Source organism: Phocoena sinus, chromosome 10, assembly GCF_008692025.1.
Source record: "Phocoena sinus isolate mPhoSin1 chromosome 10, mPhoSin1.pri, whole genome shotgun sequence".
Classification (NCBI taxonomy): domain Eukaryota; kingdom Metazoa; phylum Chordata; class Mammalia; order Artiodactyla; family Phocoenidae; genus Phocoena; species Phocoena sinus.
In genome coordinates this window covers 21,539,206-21,552,721 of record NC_045772.1, presented here as the reverse complement: position 1 = coordinate 21,552,721, position 13,516 = coordinate 21,539,206, and positions in this window count along the sequence as shown.

Genomic DNA, 13,516 nt, shown 5'->3' with positions numbered 1-13,516 from the left:
TTAATCAAAGAAGATCTGTATGAGGTTAGGGCCTGGTCAGTCCTTCCTAGACCTAGGCTAGTTACATTACTTGTTATCATTGCAGAGTTGCAAATTGATTGTGTTTGTGTGATACCCAGGTACTAGCATATAATCTGTGGAGAGTGTAGCAAAAAGATACTGGTGGCATAAAAGAAGTTTTTGCAACCATACAGTGTAACAGTATAACTGTGCTAGAATTTCAGGGTGATGCAGTTAGAGTTATAAAGGTAAGTCACCATTTAAAGGGCTTTCCTTGACTTACCTGGACCTCATCTTGCAGGCAGAATACTATCATCAACAACCAAGATGTTTTTCGTATGAGGAACCGGGGCATTCCTCAAAGCTGCATTTCCAAAACATGCCCTAGCTTGATGTTTCCCATTATGTTCTGCTGAGAATAATGTGTGTGTCACATGCTTACTACAGTACACTAATTTCTGTTCACGGTGTAGGTCTCATAGTGCTCATTTTTGAGACACTAAAAATTCATTTCTGAAATTAATGAACATAGATGCTAATCGTTTATCTCTAGCCTTGAAGCTCCCATCAATTTTAACACCTGCCTAATTTTGAAACTTTATTGCTAGAGATAATGTTTTAATATTATACAGTAAGTTGACTTCAAAGAGAACATTTAACATTATCTCTAAATAATAACAAGGTTATCTGTTTTTGAAAGATGTTAAAGATCCTGATTTGAGATTCACTAGAAGTATTGAGCGAGAACTTAGCCACATTAGAGTTTATAATTTTGTGCTGCAAATTGCATGCATGGAAACAGTGTTCTAGCATTGGCCATGCATAATATACACCTTAAGACAGTAGAGGATTAGGGTTTACATCAGTGACTAATCAAGATAGGATAATTCTCTCCAACACTTTTCTATCTTGGTTTTGAATTTTTTAATTCAGTGGTGACTGGCTTGACGTGGCAAACTGATCATGTTCACCTACTTTACCTGTCCGAAATCCCTTTAAACAATTTCTAGTGGAGGAATGCACAGGGAACACTTACTTCAGTGCTTTTTGTGATATATTATGTCTCAAGCTGGGTTGGTGGGCACATGGGTATTCATTATATTAGAATCTTTATTGTGTGCATGAAATAGTTCATATTATATTTTGATAGTAGAGTAAATCCTTAAGTGGACTCTAGGAAATAAAAAGGGTGGCACTGATGAACAAATGTGGAAGAATTCCTAAAAGATGGAAAACAAATGGGATTAGGTTGTTAGAGAAACAAGAAAACCTATGTCCCAGATCAGGGCAGGAGGAAACTACTAGAGACCTAAGAGCAATTCCAGAGACGTTTTAATTCAGGACAAATAGAGGAGATCATGGATTAGACAGTAAAAGAATGAATTGGAAACACTGAGCCCGACTCCCTTTTTTTTGTTGGGGGAGCGCTGTGCTGCCTGGATTGCAAGATCTTAGTTCCCCTACCAGTGATCCAACCCCGGGACCCTGTGCTCCGCAACGGGAGAGGCCACAACAGTGAGAGGCCCACGTACCAAAAAAAAAAAGAATGACCCCTTAGGGGACTTCCCTGGCAGTCCAGTGGTAGGACTCGGTGCTTTCACTGTAGTGGCCTGGGTTCAAGCCGGGAATTAAGATCCTGCAAGCTGTGTGGTATGGCCAAAAAAAAAAAAAAAGCCCCCTTATGGAATAAAATTTAAAAAATTTTATAAGTAACATTCTGTAAGAGATTGGTGAGGCAGTTGCATCTATTGCAACAAGAATAGGTTGCTGTACAGGGAACTATATTCAATATCCTGTGATAAACCATAATGAAAAAGAATATATATGTGTAACTGAGTCACTTTGCTGTAGAGCAGTAATTAACACAACATTGTAATTCAACCATACTTCAAAAATAGGTTGCTATAACAGGTTCCAGACGCGCAGGCTCAGCGGCCATGGCTCACAGGCCTAGCCGCTCCGCAGCATGTGGGATCTTCCCGGACCGGGGCACAAACCCGTGTCCCCTGCATCGGCAGGCGGACTCTCAACCACTGCGCCACCAGGGAAGCCCCGAACCTGTGTACTTTTATGCCAGTTTGCTGAAGAGTGCACAGTCCTGGAGGAACGTGACAGGTTAAGGAGAATGACGTAATCGTAATAAACTGGGGAAAACTTAGCAAGGTCTGTTTGTTTAGATTCTTCTTGGCCTCGCTTTGTCTTTGGAGCTAAGGATACTCCTTTCCTCTGGGTACAAGGAGGGCATCTCTCATATGAGGGTTTTATGGCCAGTTTCAAGGAGGAAGGACAAGGGGGAAGTAGGTCAGAGTGATCCTCCTGCTTCTGCATTTTCTCAAGCCCTTTCAGCTTAAAATATTCAATATGTCAGGTGCCATATTTTGGGGTAGTGTGTCCTGAGCCCTATCAGAAGCATGTGCAAAACATGGACAAAGAATTTCATGAACATGAGCAGTGTTTTTTCACTGCTCTGTGAGCTGTCTTAGCATGTACAGTCAACCAATCAACCAAGCTTCTCCCTAGGCTAATCTACAGATGGGGACGCCTTAGCCTCCAGACACACGAAAGCAACTCTCAATCAGGGTAACCTTTGAAATCCTAAAGCCCATTAATATTAGGGGGTTTGCCTATTGTCACTATAAACACAGCTTCACTTAAACACACCTATGGTGACACCTGGTATTACACTGCCTCTGAAAACTTAAAATCCTACACCTAACTCTCTATTCAGAATCTACTGTCCTTCAAATAGTAATACAATAATAACTTAGGGGACTTCGCTGGTTGTGCAGTGGTTAAGAATCCACCTGCCAATGCAGGGGACACGAGTTCGAGCCCTCGTCCGGGAAGATCCCACATGCCGCGGAGCAACTAAGCCCATGTGCCACAACTACTGAGCCTGCGCTCTAGGGCCTGCGAGCCACAACTACTGAAGCCTGGGCGCCTAGAGCCCGTGCTCTGCAACAAGAGGAGCCACCACAATGAGAAGCCCTCGCACCGCAATGAAGAGTAGCCCCTGCTCACCACAACTACAGAAAGACCACGTGCAGCAACAAAGATCCAACCCAGCCAAAAGTAAGATAAATAAATTTATATTTAAAAAAATAGCTTACAATGAGTGCTTACCATGTGTCAAGCTTTTTGTACTTTTTCTCATTATATCTTCAATGTTCTAAGGTGTAAGTGTGCAGGTATTATTATTAACAGCCCTGCCTTATCGATAAAGAAACAGAAGCTTGGACCACATGGCTGAGCTAGGATCTGAACCTGGGATTGTCCCACTCCCAGGGTTTGGGATCCCTATACTATGCCATACTGCCTTTAGCTCTGTCACAACTCTCGTCAATCTCAGAGCGATGTGCCATTTTTCTTTGTTCATCATCTCTTTTTTCCCATCCTGAGTCAGACACATATCTGATCATCTGAACCGCTTTCTCACTAATTTGTGTCCTCAATTTTCTTGCACTCCAATCTTTCTGCCACACCTGACAAAGCAAAATTTCAGCCCTTAATCAATGCTTGAATCCACCTTTTACACTTGAACATTCAAGGAAATAAGTGCTGCTGAGAAAATTACTGTCCAAATTGGCATCACTAAAATTTATAATCTACTTCATCAGGATCCTCAGAATTACTCATCAGTCCATTTATTTGTCTTTTCTCAACTGCTTTTCCCATTCCCTATTTCAAACGATTCCCTTTTTCTCATGTCATCCATTCAATGGTCCCCCTACAACTCCTCAGACAATAGGGTCTCCTCCTCCTACTTTGTCAAGGAAAATGGATTCATCATTTAATGATCTCCTTCAACTTTCTACCTTGGACCTACATATTTATTTATATCCATACACACTATCAACTTTACTCTTCATATCCCTCCCCTGTTCAAGGAAAACCCTTGGTCCTGTGCCCTTGAAGGCATTTCCTCCTGCCTCCTCCAGGGCCTGGCTCCATCAGTAATCTCTTTTGACCTCTCAGCGGGTCATTATGCTCAAATCTCTGGCTTGATTTAGCATCGCCCCAGTTATTCCCAGCTTCTCTCTTCCCTTATCATAGATCCACTCTTTAATCTCTCACCCATTCATTCCTTTTCATCCTACTTGCAACCTGGCTTTCGCCTCTCAAGCTACTAAATCAGCTCTCACTAATTGGCTCCAGAGAGTCCAGAGCAGTCCTGATCTGCTGCCACATGCAATCCTCCTCTTTAAAATGTTACATTTCCTTGGCTTTACGAGGACAACTTCACCTCATTCCCCTTCTAACATTCCTTCTCTGTCTCAGTCATAGGTTCCTCTTTACTTACCCCTTGATGATTAGTGTTCTTTAATGTTTTATCCTGGACCTCTTATATTGTTCAACATACTCTAAATGACCTCAATTTCCACATGCTCCCAGATATTTAGTTTTAGTTCATATCTTTCCCCTGAAATTCAAAATTGCACATCCAGCTGCTCTGCTGAAAATATCAACCAGAATGTCCCACACATATCTTAAATCAAAAGGTCAAAACAGATTCAATCATCTCCCTACACGTGTTCCTCTCCTCTGTTTTTCTATCTGAATTGGTGGCAGTCACCTCACCTGGAAACTTGAGAATTATCTTTGAGTCCCCTTTCTCTCGGACCCCCAGATGCAATCAAATGTTGCCAATTTTACCTCCTAAATATTTCTCAAACCTGTCCCCTCCCTCCATCCCTCTTGTCTCTGCTACAGTACAGGCCTGCATGATTTCTCACTTGCACCATTGTAGTAGTCTCCTAAGAACTCTGCTTCCAGTCCCCCTGGCCAACCCATTCTCCAAACTGCTGCTAAGCGCTATCTAAAATATAAATCTAGCCGTATCACTTTTTAAAAAATAAAAAATGCCTCCCCAGCTGCCTAGTGAATTCCTTGGCTGCTAAATGAGGCCCTTCAAGATCTGACATCTATTTCTCTAGTTTCAATTCCTGCCACCGCTCAGCTGTAATTTCTAGCCTGTACCTATTTTTGCTCACAATGTTCCTCCTGTCCAGAATATCTTCCCCTTCTCCACTCCTCTGGTTTAGCTTGCATCTAGTTCTTTAAGACTCCCACTAGGTATCATCTCCTCCACAAGCCTAGCCTGATGCCCTCAAACTAGGTCAGGTAATCCTCCTCCTCTAGTCTTCTATAACCTCCTCTGGCTTGAACATATCTCTCTTATATTTTATTATGATTGATTTATAAATGGTTGTCTCTCTCATACTTCAGTTCTTTCACTGAATTAATTTATTCAACAACTATCTATTGATATCTGTAACTACTAAGTGCCAGGTGCTTTTAACATGGAACATAAACTTATCGCAAGCAGGGGCATTATCTTATACATCTTGTATTTTGCGGTGCTTATACAAAGTCTGGCACAGAGTAGATCTTCAAAATGTTTAGTGAATAATTGAATGGATGGATGGATGAATATTTGATATCAGGAACATTTTAAATCAAGACATGAATTTCAAATAATCAAGCATGCAGAAAAGAGCATACAACACAAAACACAGAGGCAATTAAAAAATTCAATTAAGTTGTATACTGATATCATCTGACAATTTTACTGAATAAGGGATAAACTTCAAGAAGAGACGAGAGTTAAGCTATTTAGGGAGAAATATTATCAGATAACTCTTCACTTCCCAAGTGCTTATAGCACACGGCACAATGCAAAGCACTTATATTCATTATCTCCCTTTAAAGCATATTGTTGAATAAATGTTGGATGGAAATAAATGTTAAAATGCCTACAATTCCTCCATTTTCCTCAAAGCCAAAACTAATGAAAAATTGAATGTGAAAAGCTAATATAGTATGGCAGCCAAATGAAGTTTATCTTGAAATTAGTCAGATGAGATCTAATTAATCTAAAAAGATTCCAGATGTTAGGTTCTGAATACTTTGTTAGTATCTGTTTAACAGCATCAAACAGACAGGATGCATGTGGCAACAGACCTGTGGCCATATGTCCTATGTTCAAAGAAGGGAATGGGAGGAAATAGCATCTATTAGCTGAGAAATTCCAAATAATCCTGGCAAATAAACGTATGCCCTACTCTATGAATACTTTTCTAGAAATTAGTAATGCCTTAGAAAACTTTTTTTTTTTTTTTTTTTCGGTACGCGGGCCTCTCACTGTTGTGGCCTCTCCCGTTACGCAGCACAGGCTCCGGACACGCAGGCTCAGCGTCCATGGCTCACGGGCCTAGCCGCTCCAAGGCATGTGGGGTCTTCCCGGACGGGGGCACAAACCCGTGTGCCCTGCATCGGCAGGCGGACTCTCAACCACTGCGCCACCAGGGAAGCCCGAAAACTTTTTTTTTTTAAGGAAGAAATGTTACCTACATTTCTAGTTGGTCAAGTTACTTAATCTAAGTTTCAGTTCTTACCTATAGAATGGGGTAATAATAATGCCTACATAATAGGTTATTGTGTAGAATAATTTCATAAATGCATGTTAGTGCTCAGCACAGTCTGACACAGAGTAGGATTTAATATTAGTGTCAATTAATATTAAACATCATTAGTACTTAATATTTAAATAATACAATTTAAATATAGTATCTATGATTTATAACTATATTATTTTTAAAATTATGAAATTCACCGTATTCTCTCATTTTGTGTTTATTTTTTATATATAAATTTATTTATTTATTTTTGGCTGAGTTGGATCTTTGTTGCTGCGTACGGGCTTTCTCTAGTTGCGGCGAGCAGGGGCTACTCTTCGTTGTGGTGCACGGGCTTCTCATTGCGGTGGCTTCTCTTGTTGCGGAGCACGGGCTCTAGGTACATGGCTTCAGTAGTCGCGGCTCGCGGGCTCTACAGTGCAGGCTCAGTAGCTGTGGCGCATGGGCTTAGTTGCTCCATGGCATATGGGATCTTCCCGGGCCAGGGCTCAAACCCATGTCCCCTGCATTTGCAGGTGGATCCTTAACTACTGTGCCACCAGGGAAGCCTCCAATGTTATATTATTAATATAAATACTAAATATTTAACAACTACAAGGTAGATACTATTATTCTCATTTTGGAGATGAGGAAGGTGAGGCACAAAGAAGTTAATTTGCCCAGGCAATTTGGCCCTAGCACCCAAAGTTATACCTATTACTTTATTTTGTCTCTCACATGACAATCTTAGGAAATTTGGCTTTTAGATATTTTATGGTTTAAAGAAATTAAAAAGTAAGGAATCAGATCAATTGCCAAAAGACATGGAGTAAAAAGAATCATGAAGCCTTTTCAACTGGGTAGGGGCAAGTGTTTAAGCTCCTTCTCTATAAAAACTTTGTCACTTCCTAGAAAAGAGGAGGGAAAGAGAGAGAGAATGAAAAACAGGAGAAAGAAAAACAGTGTGCACAGGAGCAAGGAAGCAGGCAGGTGGGTAATAAATGAGGGGAAGGTGAGACCTGGGAGCAGCAATGAGATATAGTGTGTGTTTACCTTTTTAGAAGAAAGGTAATCAAACAAAGAGCTTCCAGAAACAACTAGAGAAGAACTTGCTCTGGAGATATTAAAAAATAACCTTAATGTAACCACCTTTCATAGCATTATATATTTATTACATACTCACCCTTGGCTCCTTTCCAACTTATGTGGCTTTAACAGTCACTTAATGATAAAGAAAGAATAAGACTGAATCAATACCTGATATAGCATCTGGATCTTCTCCATGTAGAAGCTTCTTAAGTTTCTTACTAACCAGATCCAATAAAGTAACCGGTGTCTACATAAAAACAGATATTTTCAAATTTTAATATGAATATTTTTCTAGCCAGTAATCCAATATAGAAAAAAAAACCCTCAATATTTTTGACCAATGCATAGGGGAAGAGGATTGCAGATGGGGAGAGGGGGCGGGTAGCAGAAGGCCTCTGAATTATAAAGGGTATAAATACTTGAAATTCTTTTTTAGAATTCTTAAAATTCTATATTCTACTCCCACATATGTAGTATATCTGAAACTAGATTAACCAATCATTAGTGCAGTGTTCTCTTATAATAATAAAAATTATTTGTACTTCCATAACAGCACTGGTCTAAATAATCTTACATTGTAATTACATGATCCATATGTAAATAGTAGCTCTAAAATACATAATAATTTCATTCTCTTAAAATGGATAAATACTCCTCTTCCAGTTTTGGTTATACAAAAGAAATCCCAGATTATAACATGTATCTGGGGGAAATAATTCCTCAGCTAATATTGTTACAGAGGGCACCCCCTAGACCTACCAGTGTTGAACCTCATATCCACATAGCTCCTTCATCTTGAGCCCCAGGGTACTTTCCATTAACTTCTATTGTCCTGAAAATTTACAAACATGAAGCCATCCCCATTAATTCATTCTGTCATTCAACAAAAATTTAGTGAATGATTTCTACGTTCCAGGACAGTTCAAGGTGATGAACAAGCAGATCTAGTCTGAACTCACAGAATTTACATTTTCATATGAGAGAAAGACAATTTCAAAAAATCAGCAAATACATAATATAGTTTCAGGTAATGATAAGTGCCATTAAGAGAGCATAAAGCAGGATAAGAAGCTAGAATGAAGAAGATGGGTAGCTATCTCAGTAAGGGAAGGCTTTTGTCTTACTGAGAGGGTATCATTTTGAGCAGAGGCCTGAAATGATGTGAAGGAGTGAGCCATAAAAATACTTGGGAGAAAAGGTTCCAGACATACAGTAGACAACACAGGTAAAGCCCTGTAACAGGAAAAAGCTAGGCATGCTCAAGATCCCCTATTATAAATACCCACATCTCAATCTCCCTGAAATACTTCATTCCCTAATCTCCAGAAACCAGTCATCGGAGCCACTTCTCCCTGCTTCCTGAATCCCATACCCCCACTTCCTCCAGCCCACATCAAGTTCCTTTTCTCCCTTTGTGTCCTGCCACAATATTTGAACCAGTATGTTTCTTTACGGCACTGCTAGTTCTGACATGAGGGGAAGTAAAAAATGAAAAAATCCTTTCTAACTTCTCAACCATATGTAGGAAAGAGGAGAATTCATTTACCTAGAGGAGGAAGCAGGGTGAGAAAGAAGAAAGTGGAGAGGCTAAGTGGTAAGGAAGAGGAGGGTAGAGAAAATGTTCATTCTAAATTCCTGGTTGGAATCTGGGACCCATTTCACAAATAAGCTATAAACATGAATTTTGGTTTAGTGACTGTAGAATTAAACATTTATGTAACCTGGGCCCTAATCTCATTTATTATATTTTTTGATGAAAAACTAGGTGCAGACTAACAACTTTTTTTTAACATCTTTATTGGAGTATAACTGCTTTATAATGGTGTATTAGTGTCTACCGTATAACAAAGGTAATCAGCTATACGTATACGTATATCACCATATCTCCTCCCTCTTGCATCTCCCTCCCACCCCTCTAGGTGATCACAAAGCACCGAGCTGATCTCCCCGTGCTATGCGGCTGCTTCTCACTAGATTGTTTTACATTTGGTAGTGTATATATGTCCATGCCACTCTCTCACTTCGTCCCAGCTTACCCTTCCCCCTCCCCATATCCTCAAGTCCATTCTCTATGTCTGCGTATTAATTCCTGTCCTGCCCCTAGGTTCTTCAGAACCTTTTTTTTTTTTAAGATTCCATGTATATGTGTTAGCATAAGGTATTTGTTTTTATCTTTCTGACTTACTTCACTCTGTATGACAGACTCTAGGTCCATCCACCTCACTACAAATAACTCAATTTCGTTTCTTTTTATGGCTGAGTAATATTCCATTGTATATATGTGCCACATCTTCTTTACCCATTCATCTGTTGATGGACACTTAGGTTGCTTCCATGTCCTGGCTATTGTAAATAGAGCTGCAATGAATATTGTGGTACATGACTCTTTTTGAATTATGGTTTTCTCAGGGTATATGCCCAGTAGTGGGATTGCTGCATCCTGTGGTAGTTCTATTTTTAGTTTTTAAAGGAACCTCCATACTGTTCTCCAGAGTGGCTGTATCAATTTACATTCCCACCAACAGTGCAAGAGGGTTCCCTTTTCTCCACACCCTCTCCAGCATTTATTGTTTCTAGATTTTTTGATGATGGCCATTCTGACCGGTGTGAGGTGATACCTCATTGTAGTTTTGATTTGCGTTTCTGTAATGATTAGTTATGTTGAGCACCCTTTCATGTGTTTCTTGGCCATCTGTATGTCTTCTTTGGAGAAATGTCTATTTAGGTCTTCTGCCCATTTTTGGATTGGATTGCTTGTTTTTTTGATATTGAGCTGCATAAGCTGCTTGTACGTTTTGAAGATTAATCCTTTGTCAGTTGCTTCATTGGCAAATATTTTCTCCCATTCTGAGGGCTGTCTTTTGGTCTTGTTTATGGTTTCCTTTGCTGAGCAAAAGCTTTTAAATTTCATTAGGTCCCATTTGTTTATTTTTGTTTTTATTTCCATTTCTCTAAGAGGTGGGTCAAAAAGGATCTTGCTGTGACTTATGTCATAGAGTGTTCTGCCTATGTTTTCCTCTAAGAGTTTTATAGTGTCCGGTCTTACACTTAGGTCTTTAATCCATTTAGAGTTTATTTTTGTATATGGTGTTAGGGAGTGTTCTAATTTCATTCTTTTACATGTAGCTGTCCAGTTTTCCCAACACCACTTATTGAAGAGGCTGTCCTTTCTCCACTGTACATTTGTCATAGATTAGTTGACCATATGTGTGTGGGTTTATCTCTGGGCTTTCTATCCTGTTCCATGGATCTATATTTCTGTTTTTGTGCCAGTACCATACTGTCCTGATTACTGTAGCTTTGTAGTATAGTCTGAAGTCTGGGAGCCTGATTCCTCCAGCTCTGTTTTTCTTTCTCAAGTTTGCTTTGGCTATTTGGGGTCTTTTGTGTTTCCATACAAATTGTGAAATTTTTTATTCTAGTTCTGTGAAAAAAGCCACTGGTAGTTAGATAGGGATTGCAATGAATCTGTAGATTGCTTTGGGTAGTAGAGTCATTTTCACAATGTTGATTTTTCCAATCCAAGAACATGGTATATATCTCCATCTGTTTGTATCATCCTTAATTTCTTTCAACAGTGTCTTACACTTTTCTGCATATAGGTCTTTTGTCTCCTTAGGTAGGTTTATTCCTAAGTATTTTATTCTTTTTGTTGCAGTGGTAAATGGGAGTGTTTCCTTAATTTCTCTTTCAGATTTTTCATCATTAGGATATAGGAATGCAAGAGATTTCTGTGCATTAATTTTGTATCTGGTTACGTTACCAAATTCATTCATTAGCTCTAGTAGTTTTCTGGTAGCATCTTTAGGATTCTCTATGTATAGTATCATGTCATCTGCAAACAGTGATAGCTTTACTTCTTCTTTTCTGATTTGTATTCCTTTTATTTCTTTTTCTTCTCTGATTGCTGTGGCTAAAACTTCCTAAACTATGTTGAATAATAGTGGTGAGAGTGGGCAACCTTGTCTTGTTCCTGATCTTAGTGGAAATGGTTTCAGTTTTTCACCATTGAGAACGATGTTGACTGTGGGTTTGTCATATATGGATTTTATTATGTTGAGGAAAGTTCCCTCTATGCCCCCTTTCTGGAGGGTTTTTATCATAAATGGGTGTTGAATATTGTTGAAAGCTTTTTCTGCATCTATTGAGATGATCATATGGTTTTTCTTCTTCAATTTGTTAATATGGTGTATCACATTGATTGATTTGCATATATTGAAGTATCCTTGCATTTCTGGGATAAACCCCACTTGACCATGGTGTATGACCCTTTTCATGTGCCATTGGCTTCTGTTTGCTAGTATTTTGTTGAGGATTTTTGCATCTATGTTCATCAGTGATATTGGCCTGTAGTTTTCTTTTTTTGTGACATCTTTGTCTGGTTTTGGTATCAGGGTGATGGTGGCCTCATAGAATGAGTTTGGGAATGTTCCTTCATCTGCAATGTTTTGGAAGAGTTTGAGAAGGATGGGTGTTAGCTCTTCTTTAAATGTTTGTTTGATAGAATTTGCCTGTGAAGCAATCTGATCCTGGACTTCTGTTTGTTGGAAGATTTTTAATCACAGTGTCAATTTCAGTGCCTGTGATTGGTCTGTTTATATTTTCTACTTCTTCCTGGTTCACTCTCAGAAGGTTGTGCTTTCCTAAGAATTTGTCCATTTCTTCCAGGTTGTCCATTTTATTGGCATAGAGCTTCTTGTAGTAATCTCTCATGATTCTTTGTATTTCTGCAGTGTCAGTTGTTACTTCTCCTTTTTCATTTCTAAGTCTATTGATTTGAGTCTTCTCCCTTTTTTTCTTGATGAGTCTGGCTAATGGTTTATCAATTTTGTTTATCTTCTCAAAGAACTAGCTTTAAGTTTACTGATCTTTGCTATCGTTTCTTTCATTTCTTTTTCATTTATTTCTGATCTGATCTTTCTTTCTTTCTGCTGACTTTGGGTTTTTTTTGTTCTTCTTTCTCTAATTGCTTTCAGTGTAAGGTTAGGTTGTTTATTTGAGATTTTTCTTGTTTCTTGAGGTAGGATTGTATTGCTATAAACTTCCCTCTTAGAGCGGCTGTTGCTGCATCCCAGAGGTTTTGGGTCACTGTGTTTTCACTGTCCTTTGTTTCTAGGTATTTTTTGATTTCCTCTTTGATTTCTTCAGTGATGTATTGGTTATTTAGTAGTGTATTGTTTATTCTCCGTGTGTTTGTATTTTTTACAGATTTTTTCCCTGTAATTGATATATAGTCTCATTGTGTTGTGGTTGGAAAAGATACTTGATACTATTTCAATTTTCTTAAATTTACCAAGCCTTGATTTGTGGCCCAAGATATGATCTATCCTGGAGAATGTTCCATGAGCACTTGTGAAGAAAGTGTATTCGGTTGTTTTGGGATGGAATGTCCTATAAATATCAATTAAGTCCATTTTGTTTAATGTATCATTTAAAGCTGTGTTTCCTTATTTATTTTCATGTTGGATGATATGTCCATTGGTGAAAGTGGGGTGTTAACATCCCCTACTATGGTTGTGTTACTGTTGATTTTCCCTTTTATGGCTGTTAGCATTTGCTTTATGTATTGAGGTGCTGCCACATTGGGTGCATAAATATTTACAATTGTTATATCTTCTTCTTGGATTGATCCCTTGATCATTATGTAGTGTCCTTCTTTGTCTCTTGTAATAGTCTTTATTTTAAAGTCTATTTTGTGTGATATGAGAATTGCTACTTTATTTTAAAGTCTATTTTGTGTGATATGAGAATTGCTACTCCAGCTTTCTTTTGATTTCCATTTGCATGGAGTATCTTTTTCCATCCCCTCACTTTCAGTCTGTATGTGTCCCTAGTTCTGAAGTGGGCCTCTTGTAGACAGCATATATACGGGTCTTAACAAGTGACTTTTAAATGAGCTTTTAGAATACATTTCATTCAAAATTCATAAATGGGGGAGTGCTTCTACTGTATACACTTAGTACCAACTTTTTCTCTAAAATAATGGAAAAGTAACTTCAGTTAATATTGAGAGAACTGTTACAAAATTCAAA